The sequence below is a fragment of the Ailuropoda melanoleuca genome, chromosome 2, assembly GCF_002007445.2.
Source record: "Ailuropoda melanoleuca isolate Jingjing chromosome 2, ASM200744v2, whole genome shotgun sequence".
Taxonomy (NCBI): Eukaryota; Metazoa; Chordata; class Mammalia; order Carnivora; family Ursidae; genus Ailuropoda; species Ailuropoda melanoleuca.
The window spans coordinates 120,639,758-120,652,598 of NC_048219.1; the positions used below are offsets into that span (position 1 = coordinate 120,639,758).

A 12,841-nucleotide genomic window follows, 5' to 3' on the forward strand; every position below is an offset into this window, starting at 1 on the left:
CAGTCAAAACTAGAGGCTCTGACGGCCAGGGTCACCGAGGCAGAGGAACGCGTTAGCGAATTGGAGGATGGGTTAGTAGAAGAAAAAACGAAAATAGAAGCTGGTCTTAAAAAAATCCACGCCCACGAATGTAGATTACGGGAGATTACTGACTCTATGAAACGATCCAATGTCAGAATCATCGGCATCCCTGAAGGGGTGGAGAAAAACAGAGGTCTAGAAGAGATATTTGAACAAATTGTAGCTGAAAACTTCCCTAATCTAGCAAGGGAAACAAGCATTCGTGTCCAAGAGGCAGAGAGGACCCCATCCAAGCTCAACCAGGACAAACCTACGCCACGGCATGTCATAGTGCAATTCGCAAATATTAGATCCAAGGATACAGTATTGAAAGCGGCCAGGGCAAAGAAATTTCTCACGTACCAAGGCAAAGGTATCAGGATTACGTCAGACCTGTCTACAGAGACCTGGAATGAGAGAAAGGCTTGGGGGGGCATTTTTAAAGCTCTTTCAGAGAAAAACATGCAGCCAAGGATCCTTTATCCAGCAAAGCTGTCATTCAGAATTGATGGAGAAATAAAGACGTTCCAAAATCGCCAATCATTAACCAATTTCGTAACCACGAAACCAGCCCTACAGGAGATATTAAGGGGGGCTCTATAAAGGTAAAAAGGCCCCAAGAGTGATACAGAGCAGCAAGTCACAACCGATACAAAGACTTTAAAGAGAAATGGCATCATTAAAATCATATCTGTCAATAATCTCTATCAATCTAAATGGCTTAAACTCTCCCATAAAACGCCACAGGGTTGCAGATTGGATAAAAAGACATGACCCATCCATTTGCTGTCTACAAGAGACTCATTTTGAACCCAAAGATGCATTCAGACTTAGAGTAAGGGGATGGAGTACCATCTTCCACGCAAATGGACCTCAAAAGAAAGCTGGAGTAGCAATTCTCATATCAGATAGACTGGATTTTAAACTAGAGGCCATAGAGAGAGATACAGAAGGGCACTATATTATTCTTAAAGGAAGTATTCAACAAGTGGATATGACAATTATTAATATATATGCCCCCAACAGGGGAGCAGCAAGATACACAAGCCAACTCTTAACCAAAATAAAGAGACATATAGATAAGAACACAGTAATAGTAGGGGACCTCAACACCCCACTATCAGAAATAGACAGAACACCCTGGCAAAAACTAAGCAAAGAATCAAAGGCTTTGAATGCCATACTCGACGAGTTGGACCTCATAGATATATATAGAACACTACACCCCAGAACCAAAGAATACTCATTCTATTCAAATGCCCATGGAACATTCTCAAGAATAGATCATGCTCTGGGACACAAAACAGGTCTCAGCCAATACCAAAAGATTGAAATTATCCCCTGCATATTCTCAGACCACAACGCTCTGAAATTGGAACTCAACCACAAGGAAAAACCTGGAAGAAACTCAAACACTTGGAGGCTAAGAACCATCCTGCTCAAGAATGACTCGATAAACCAGGAAATCAAAAAACAAATTAAACAATTTATGGAGACCAACGAGAATGAATACACAACGGTCCAAAACCTATGGGATACTGCAAAGGCAGTCCTAAGGGGGAAATACATAGCCATCCAAGCCTCACTCAAAAGAATAGAAAAATCTAAAATGCAGTTTCTATATTCTCACCTCAAGAAACTGGAACAGCAACAGAGGGACAGGCCTAACCCACTGACAAGGAAGGAGTTGACCAAGATTAGAGCAGAAATCAATGAATTAGAGACCAGAACCACAGTAGAGCAGATCAACAGGACTAGAAGCTGGTTCTTTGAGAGAATCCATAAAATTGATAGACCACTGGCAAAACTTGTCCAAAAACAAAGAGAAAGGACTGAGATTATTAAAATTATGACTGAAAAGGGAGAGGTCACGACCAGCACCATTGAAATTGCAAGGATTATTAGAAACTTTTATCAACAGCTATATGCCAAAAAACTAAACAATCTGGAAGAGATGGAGGCCTTCCTGGAAACCTATAAACTACCAAGACTGAAACAGGAAGAAATAGATTTCTTAAATAGGCCAATTAACTATGAAGAAATTGAGTCAGTGATAAACAACCTTCCAAATAATAAAACTCCAGGCCCAGACGGTTTTCCTGGGGAATTCTACCAAACATTCAAAGAAGAAATAATACCTATTCTCCTAAAGCTATTTCAAAAAATAGAAACAGAAGGAAAGCTACCAAACTCATTCTATGAGGCTAATATTACCTTGATCCCCAAACCAGGCAAAGACCCCCTCAAAAAGGAGAATTACAGACCGATTTCTCTAATGAATATGGATGCCAAAATCCTCAACAAGATCCTTGCTAATAGAATCCAACAGTACATTAAAAGGATTATCCATCATGACCAAGTGGGATTCATACCTGGGATGCAAGCATGGTTCAACACTCGCAAATCAATCAATGTGATACATCATATCAACAAGAAAAGACTCAAGAACCATATGATCCTCTCAATTGATGCAGAAAAAGCATTTGACAAAATACAGCATCCTTTCCTGATTAAAACCCTTCAGAGTGTAGGAATAGAGGGTACATTTCTCAATCTCATAAAAGCCATCTATGAAAAGCCTACTGCAAGCATTATTCTCAATGGGGAAAAGCTGGAAGCCTTTCCCTTAAGATCAGGAACACGACAAGGATGCCCACTCTCGCCACTATTATTCAACATAGTACTAGAAGTCCTTGCAACAGCAATCAGAAGACAAAAAGGGATCAAAGGTATCCAAATCGGCAAAGAAGAAGTCAAACTGTCTCTCTTTGCAGATGACATGATACTCTATATGGAAAACCCAAAGGAATCCACTCCCAAACTATTAGAAGTTATAGAACAATTCAGTAAGGTGGCAGGATACAAAATCAATGCCCAGAAATCAGTTGCATTTCTATACACGAATAACGAGACTGAAGAAAGAGAAATTAGGGAATCCATCCCATTTACAATAACACCAAAAACCATACGTTACCTTGGAATTAACTTAACCAGAGACGTAAAGGACCTATATCCTAGAAACTATAGATCACTTTTGAAAGATATTGAGGAAGACATAAAAAGATGGAAAAATATTCCATGCTCATGGATTGGAAGAATTAACATAGTTAAAATGTCCATACTACCCAGAGCAATCTACACTTTCAATGCTATCCCGATCAAAATACCGAGGACATTTTTCAAAGAACTGGAACAAATAGTCCTTAAATTTGTATGGAACCAGAAAAGGCCCCGAATCTCCAAGGAACTGTTGAAAAGGAAAAACAAAGCTGGGGGCATCACAATGCCGGATTTCGAGCTGTACTACAAAGCTGTGATCACAAAGACAGCATGGTACTGGCACAAAAACAGACACATCGACCAATGGAACAGAATAGAGAACCCAGAAATGGACCCTCGGCTCTTTGGGCAACTAATCTTTGATAAAGCAGGAAAAAACATCCGGTGGAAAAAAGACAGTCTCTTCAATAAATGGTGCTGGGAAAATTGGACAGCTACATGCAAAAGAATGAAACTTGACCACTCTCTCACACCATACACAAAGATAAACTCCAAGTGGATGAAAGACCTCGATGTGAGACAGGAATCCATCAAAATCATAGAGGGGAACATAGGCAGCAACCTCTTTGACATTGNTCTTAGAGGGGAACATAGGCAGCAACCTCTTTGACATTGGCCAAAGCAACCTTTTTCATGACACAGCTCCAAAGGCAAGAGAAACAAAAGATAAAATGAACTTATGGGACTTTATCAGGATAAAAAGCTTCTGCACAGCCAAGGAAACAGTCAAAAAAACTAAGAGGCAGCCCACGGAATGGGAGAATATATTTGCAAAGGACTCCACTCCCAGTTTAGAAGGATTATTTTCTTTGCTGATTTCTGTTAAAATTTTGCCTTCAAAGACTGCTCTGTGGGTAGTTGGTTTGTTTTTTCTTTTTGTTTTCGTTTTTTTTTTTTTTTTAATGGGGGCTCAGGTTGGAGTCCTTTGGCCTTAGCAGGAAAAGGGCCAGGTCTTGAGACAGAAGGGTCGTCTGAAAGGGATCAGGCGTAAGGAAGCCTTGCTTTTTACCCCAGGCCCCGTTGCCCTGTTACCAATGGGCGGTGGGCCCTTGAATGGGGCTAGAGGACCCTGCAGAGGCTTTGCTTCAACTACAGTTGAGCAGCCAATATTTCCTCTTCTTGGGTAAGTTTAGTTCCTCCTCGCTCCGCTTTCCCACAGGGCTCTCTGAACCTAATCTGTCTTATTATATGGACTTTGGAAATGGTGGGTTTGTATAAGCTATTGTGAAAGGCTAAATGTTGAACTGTTGAACTTAGGAACAATGTAGAATCCTCCTTCCAAAACTACCATGCAGCCCGGGCTGTGAGTTAACCAGAATTTGGCACGTAAAAAGCAAAGCAAATAAAAATCCGCTTCCTGTCCGAGCTACCACTAACCCCGAGCCCTCCTGCGGCCCACCTCTTTGTGGCATTTGTCATCCACGCTCTTGTTGCTTGAACCAACCCTTGCCCATGTTCTAATCTTGCAGGGCAGAGTTGTCTTCAGACAGAACACCTGTACTTAAACAATAGACCCTCGTGTTGTCGAATCTGCTGCTTTCAATAATTTATCTTGACTTGATGTTCATGCCTTTGGCAAAAGCGGCATACCTCCAGACTTGGCAGGTTCCTCGGCTTCCAGGATCAGCACAGCGGAAAGGAACCTCGCCATCTTCACGGAGGCTGCTTTTCTGCCAGAGCCCGCCTTGAATGCGGCAGGTGATGGGGACCGGGCTAGCAGTGAGGAGCCAAAACCAGAGGAAATCTGGAACCATCAAGGGAACTGGTGGTGCTTCCTTTTTCTCTAATATAGTCCCCGTCCTCATCCCCATGGAAGCCATGGCACAGTCCAGAGGCTGGAAATTAAAAGCAATTGTAGGTGGGGGACACCACAAGTGGCCCTAGCAATTCAGCCGCTGATGTACAAATTTAGCAGCACCTCATGGAAATGCTGAGGCTGAGGGAATACTTGGCAAACCATCGAGTACAGCTGTGCCTATTGTTCACTGCACAGGGGCACTGAGCCAGAGGGTTAAGTGGGGCCAAAATCCAACCCTTGCTCTGTGTGGCAGACGCGGTGTTGGCCTTTTTCAAAGGCTCGCATAGACTCTTGTCCTCTCACCAAGCCGTGTGCACGCACAGGGCTCCTCTGCCCATGGCGGGCACCTTTTCCTGATTTATATAACGGTGCCATTGGGGCTAATTGGGGGCCCTAATACTTGCTCCCGGGTCCTGAGAGTGCCTCAGACTTTTATGGGAACTCTGAATCCATCTTGGCCCCAGGAGCTTAGGAGATGGGCTCTCAGCAATCCCCCGCGGCACGAGATGATTTCAGGGTGCCCACGACAACATATGTAAGAGGCTCCTTCCTTTAACTCTTCCAGCCCTACTCATTAGTCAGGAAGAAAGTGTCAGTTTGCTAAAAAGGGCTATCCGGGAGTGCTAGAAATGCTTTAGTGAGCCACACCAGCCCCAAAGAGAGAGCTGAGCTTCGACCAGAGGCTTCTGCAGGAAATTCTCGTGGGCACTTACAACTTTCATAGTCAGTGCGTTTGTGTTTAGAGTGACCTTATCTTTGCCAATAAGTTGACTTCTTGTTTTGGTCAAAGCCAAGTTGTCACCAGCATGGATTGAATTTAGGAAGCACCGAGTTAGTGTAAAAAGACCAAATGTAAGAAGGGATTTGAGTGTGAAAAAGAGAGCTCCTTACAGTAATACAGGTTTCTGACAACTTCTGCTGAGAAGAGAATGAAACATTTGCACCGTGGTTGGAGGGATTTGGGCTTCAAATGTGCAAGTATGCACGGGTGTTTCTGTGTGTGTGTGTGTGTGTGTGTGTGTGCGTGTGTGTGTGTGTACTCCATAAACGAAACCTGAGAGACTATGGGCTCTGCGAATTCCTGAGGGGGTACTGGAAGCTGGAGGCCAGACCACAGTTATTGACATGTCCAGCAATTGACCCCACATTTTTTTCTGTAGGGAAGAAATGGCTGGATTAAAGCCAGAAAGTTCCAGAAAGGGAGCACTGCTATTGATACTTGACTCAAGGTCTTTCTTCATATGTCCCCGCGTGTGTCCTTCATTTTGTCTTTCTCACACACAAGTATGTACGTGCACACACCCCCCCCCAAAGCCCCAGCCAATCCACCAGTGATTCAAATCTGCCATCTTCCCTGTAGAGTCCCCTGCAGAAGTGACCATGTAAGGGTACGGGCATGACACACAGAACTAAGGACATTGTTTGCAGCCCTATTCGGGTGAAAGAACACACTCAGCTGTCGGTGTGGGTATGGGTGTGATTACTGCAGTAAAAGCATTGCTCGGTATCCAGTGGCAACATTAGCTTATGTTTACATAAAGAAAAAGTGTCATCTGATATAAGCTCAGAAAACTGCTGCCACAGGCCTTTGAAACAATTAGTTGAGACTATTTCACAGAGCATTAAGCTTAACAATGGCAGTCTGTTCCTAAATGCTCTTCAAGAAAATTTTTGCAATGAGGCCAAAACTTAGGTTGGCAAAAGGGCAATCTCAGATAGGCAATCTCATCCATTCTTTCTTTCTTTCTTTTCTTTCTTTCTTTCTTTTCTTTCTTTCTTTCTTTCTTTCTAAGATAAAATTGATCTACAATAAACAGCACATATTTAAATTGTAATTTGTTAAATTTTGATATGTATACTTCTGTGAGCCTTTCACCATAATCAGTATACTGAACACATTCATCACATCTAAATGCTTTCTTGCATTTTTTGGTAATCCCAACCTCCTGCCCCTCTCTGTGCACTCCTTCCCCTGTGGGGGAAAGACCTTCTGTCACTGTGGATTCATTTGCATTTTCTGGAGTTTTATGTTAAGAGCATATACTCACTTTTGTCTGGCTTTTTTCAGCATAATTATTTTGAGATTGATGCATGTTGTGTGCATAATTAGTTGCTTTGTTCCGATGAGCAACATTCCGTTGTATGGTCGCTGCACGATCTGTCTATCCATTCACCTCTTGATGGACCCTTGTGTTGTTCGCAGCTTTGGGCTATTACAAGTAAAGCTACTATGAACATTTCTGTATCAGCCTTTGTATGGCTGTATATTTCCTTTTCTCTTAGGAATGGATCATATGGTAGTTGTAGGTTTCATAAACTACCACACTGTTTTTGGAAGAGATACCATTTTATGTTGCCACCAAAATGAGAGTTTCATTTCTGGTGTGAGTTCTAGTTCCTCTGAATCCTTGCCAACACTTGACAACATGTAAGCCGTTTTATTTCTTTGTGGTTTTAATAGTTCCTGAGTAATGATGTCGAGCATCCTTTATGTGCTATTTCCCACTTGTGTATCATCTTTGATGTGTCCATTTACAAAATGGAGCTGTTTTCTTATTAATCATTTGAGTATTCTTCTATAGTCTGAATGCAAATCTTCTATCAGGTGTATGCTTTGCAAATATTTTCTCCTAGTCTGTGGCTTGTCTTTTTATTCTAATAGTTCTTCTATCAGTTTTTTCAAAGAACTGAAGTTTTAAATTTTGATGAAATCAAATTTCTAGTTTTGTTTTGTTTTGTTTTTTTTTTTTTATTACAGACCTTGCTTTGGGTGTCACATCTAAGAAATCTTTACCTAACCTAAAACCACAAATATTTTCTCCTGTATTTTCTTCTAGCAGTTTCAGAATTTCAAATTTTATATTTGGATCTGTGATCTGTGTGGATTGCATTTTTCTCAATTGGTGCAAGGTATGGATCAAAGTTAAGCTTTTTTGCAAAATACACATCCAATCATCCCAGCACTACTTGCTAAAAGTATTTTTTTCCTCCATTGAATGGCCATTACATATTTGTCAAAAATCTGTTGTTCATATATTTATACATGTCTGTTCCTGAGCTCTATTCTGTTTCATTGATCTGTGGGCCTATCCTTACTTGATTACTCCAATTGTGTAATCTTGAAATTAAGTAGTTGTTTGTTATTCTGGTTCTTTTGCATTTTCATATGAATTTTAGAATCAGCCTTTCACTTTCTATTAAAAGCCTCTTGTGATTTTGATTGGGTAGTGTTAAATCTGCAGACTGATTAGGGGAGAATTGCCATCTTAATACTATCTGCCTTCCAATCTATAAATAAGACTGTAACCCTCTGGGGCGCCTGGGTGGTGCAGTCGTTAAGTGTCTGCCTTTGGCTCAGGGCGTGATCCCGGTGCCCTGGGATCGAGCCCCACATCAGGCTCCTCCACTAGGAGCCTGCTTCTTCCTCTCCCACTCCCCCTGCTTGTGTTCCCTCTCACTGGCTGTCTCTCTCTTGTCAAATAAATAAATAAAGTCTTAAAAAAAAAAAAAAAAGACCGTAACCCTCTATTCAGGTTTTCTTTTCTCTGTTTCAGTAATGTTTTGTTTTCAGTAAAGAGTTCCTTCACATTTTTGTCAGACTTATCTTTCAGTGGTTTTTATTTTTAATGATACTGTAAATGATAAAAAAATTTTTAAATCACTGATTGTTTGCTAGTATGTAAAAATGTAATTTTTTTATATTGATCTTGTATCCTGCGACTTTACTGAAGTCATTTATTAGTGCTGGTAGCTTTATTGAGCCTTCTGTTAGGTTTTCTACATACGTGGTCATGATATCTTCCATTAAGCTAGTTTTACTTTGTCTGGATGCCTTTTCTTAGATTGAGTTACTTTACTGCTAGATGCTTCTGTACAGTGTGGAATAGAAGAGATGAGAGGAGACATCCTTGTACTTGATCACAGGGGAAAGGATGCAGTCTTTCACTGTTGAGTGTGATATTAACTTTAGGCGTCTCATGGATACTCTTCCAGATTCGGGGAGTCCTCCTGTTACTAGTTTGCTGAGAGCTTTTTTTCTCCCTTTTTATCAGGAATAGATGTTGGATTTTTGTCAAGTGATTTTTGTTTCTTGAGATGATCATATGGTTTTTCCTTAAAGTTTCTTAATACAGTAAATTAAATGGATTTTTATTTTTCTGGTTACTTTTGTAACAGCCTTGCATTCCTGTAATAAAACCTGTGTGGCCATGACATATTATCTTATATATTAAGTTCAATTTGAAAAAGTTTTGTTTAGAATTTTTGCATCTGTTCATGAGGGATATTGGTTTGCAGTTTTCTTATAATGTCCTTTTTTGTTTTCGGTATCAGAATGATGTGTCAGAGTGAGTTGAAAAGTACTGTCTCCTTAATTTTTCTGGAAGAGCTTGTATGGAATTTGTATTTCTTCATTTATGTTTGGTAGATTCACCAGTGAATGCATCTGGGTATTTTGTTTGTGGGAATGTTTTTAACTACAAATCCAAGTTCTCGAATAGATACAGAGCTATTAAGGTTGTCACTTACTGAGTAAGCTTTGGTAGTTGTCTTTCAAGGATTTTTTTTTTTTCATCTGTGATTCTGAAATTGTTGCCATAAAGTTTTTATAATAGTCTCTCATTCTTCTAACATCTACAGAATGTTTATAACATGAACTCTTTCCTTCTTGATATTTATAGTTTGTGTTTTTTCTTTGTTTTCCTAATCTACATACAGGGTTAAAAAACTATTGATCTCAAAGAATAAGCTTTTAGTTTATTCTCTTTTTCAGTTTTCTATTTCTTTAATTTCTGCTCTTTTTTCCTTATGCTCATTTTGGGGGTTATCTCATTTCTAGTTTAAGATAGATGCAGAGGTCATTGATTTGAGGCTTTCTCGAAGCATTTAGCATTTAGGCATTTAGTGCTATAATTTTTTTTTCTAAGAGTCCCACATACTCTGTTTACGATTTCATTTAATTTAGAATACTTTCTAATTTTATTTTTAACCTTTTCTTTGACCCCATGGTTGAGGTTTATATTTTAGTTTACAAATATTTGGGGATTTTCCGGAGATCTTTATTACTGATTTCTAATTTATTCTATGTAGTCAGAGAACTAGGACTTGAAATATTTTTAATCTAAAGATTTGATTTACAGCCCAAAATAGGTTCTGTCTTGTTAAATGTTCCATGTGCCTGTGAAGAGAGTGTATTCCACTTTTGATGGGTAGAGTATTCTATAATTGCCAAGTAGGTCAAATTGATAGTATATTCTTAATGATTTTCTGTCTATTTGTTTGATCAATTATTGCAAGAGGGGTATTGAAATCTCTAGTTATAATTATGGATTTGTCTAATTCTCCTTGCAGTTCAAGGAGTTTTTATCCCTCCTCTATCTCTCTCTCAGATTTTGAAGCTCTGTTAATACATTCATAAATGTTTAGGATTATTCTATCCTCTTGATTAATGACCACTTCCTGGAATGGCTATTTTTATTCCTATAAATATAAATATATAAAATATTGCTCTGAAATGTACACTGTCTCTTGTCACTCCAGTTGTTTGTTTTTGGACCAGCATGCTGTATCTTCTATCATCTTGGTTTTAATCTATTTGAATCTTTATATCTAAAGTGTGTCTCTTGTAAGCAGCATATGCTTGGGTATGTCTTTCATTCAGCTGACAACCTTTGACTTTGATTTGGGGCATACCGCTTCTATTGAATGTGACTATGTGATGATTATTTTTTAAGTAGGCTCTATGCACAGCATGGAACCCAACATGGGGCATAAACTCACGACCCTGAGATCAAGACCTGAGCTGAGCTGAAGAGTGCAGACGCTTAACTGACTAAGCCTCCCGTTTGCCCCTGAATGTGATTATTGATATGGCAAAGTTTCGGCCTTTCATCTTACTGTTTGTTTTCTAATTCGTCCTTTTTGGGTTTTTTTGTTCCCCTTCTGTTTCTCTGGCTTCTTTTTTTTTTTTTTTTAAAGATTTTATTTATTTATTTGACAGAGATAGACAGCCAGCAAGAGAGGGAACACAAGCAGGGGGGAGTGGGAGAGGAAGAAGCAGGCTCATAGCGGAGGAGCCTGATGTGGGGCTCGATCCCATAATGCCGGGATCATGCCCTGAGCCGAAGGCAGACGCTTAACCGCTGTGCCACCCAGGTGCCCCCTCTGGCTTCTTTTGGATTGAGGTTTTTAAAAAATGATTTCATTATAGCTGCTTTGTTGCCTAAATAAAGCTTATTAGCTTATTAGCTAATTCAAAGCTTATTAAAGCTTATTAGCTTCATCTGTTTTCCTGGTTGCTATAGTTTATATTCTACACATTTATCTTATCATAATCTACCTCAAAGTGATATTATTTCACTTCAGTCACAGTATAAGAACTTTACAATAGCATACTTTTATTTCTAGTCTTCTCCCCAGCCTCTAATGATGCTATTTTTTCATAGATTTTAGTTCTGTATATATAAGAAACCACACAATATGTTGATAAGATTTTTGTTTAAACAGACCTTTATTAAAGAGACTTAAATAATAAGAAACAGTCTTCTGTGTTTTTCTCTGTACTTAGCATTTTTGTTGTTTTTCATTCCTTGGTGTTGATCTGTCTGCCACTTGATAACTTTTTTCTCTTGTTTGAAGGACTTTTTTGACAGTTTTTGTAGCGCAGGTCTTAAAGCTATTTCACCTTTGTTTTTGAGATGTATGTTTACTAGGTATAAAATTCCAGGTTGATGGTGTTTTGTTGTTGTGTATTTTTTTCCTTTCAGTGCTTTGAATACTGAGTACATTGCTCTGGTGAGAAATCTGCCGTCCTCCTGATCTTTGTTCTTCTGGACATAATGTGTCTTTTTTCTCTGACTGGTTTTTAACATTTTCTTTGTTACCACTGGTTTTGAGGAGTTTGATAATTTTGTGTCTTGCTATAGTTTTTTCATGTTTCTCATGCTCTGGGTTCATTAAGTGTTTTAGATCTCTTAGTTGACTGTTTTCATCACAGTGGGAAAATTTTTAGCCTGTATTTCTTTATTTCTCCTACCCTTACTTCTTAAGGGAACTCCAATTATATGTATCTTAGGCAACAAAGTTGTTTTGTAGTTCATTGATGCTTTCTATTTTTAAAATTTGTTTTATCTTGGGCAGTTTTTATTGCTGTGTTGTCAGGTTTCCTGATCTTTTAGTCTGGAATGCTTAGCCATTAATTGCATTCAATGTGTTTTTCATCTCAGAGGTTGCAGATTCCTTTGTAGAAGTTTGATTTGGGATTTAAATTTTTTTTCTTTTTCTGTTAAAAAACTTGAGTAGAGATGACTACAGTTAAAATAGTTTTAATGTCTTTGTTCTACATCTGTATCTGTTGTGGGTGATTTTGAAGGATGTTGTTTTCTTCTGCTTCTTATGGCTGGTAACCTTTATTTGCCGACTTGTGAATTTTACCTTCTTGGGTGCTGGATATTTTTATATTCCTATAAACATTCTTTTTTAAAAAATGCTTTTATTTATTTATTTGAGAGAGAGAGAGCACGCGCACAAGCTGGGGGGAGGCAGAGCTCCCGCTGAGCAGGGAGCTTGATGTGGGCTCTGGGGATCATGACTTGAGCTGAAGGCAGATGCTTAACCGACTGAGCCACCCAGACGCCCCTCCTATAAACATTCTTGAGGTTCATTCTAGGATACAGTTAGGTTCTTTGGAAAGTTTGGTCATTTTTGCTATTTTTTATTTTTGGTAGGTGGGACCATAGTAGCATTTAGTCTAGAGTTAGGTGTTCCCCGCTATTGAGTGAGGACCCTTTTGAGGACTATATTCTATGCCCATGAATTATGAGGTTTTGCAATCTGACTAATGGAAATGGCAGCTTTAGAACATTATGTTTTATATTCCATCTTAATGTAAAATATACATATAGATGTGTTTACCTTATTTGTTTA

At 39.2% G+C, this 12,841-nt stretch overlaps 1 protein-coding gene across 2 annotated transcripts in view; it reads left to right on the plus strand.

Moving 5' to 3' along the window:
- Nucleotides 1-12,841, plus strand: part of LYPD6B (LY6/PLAUR domain containing 6B) — a 159,918-nt gene that overhangs the window by 40,056 nt on the left and 107,021 nt on the right. The window lies entirely within an intron of this gene.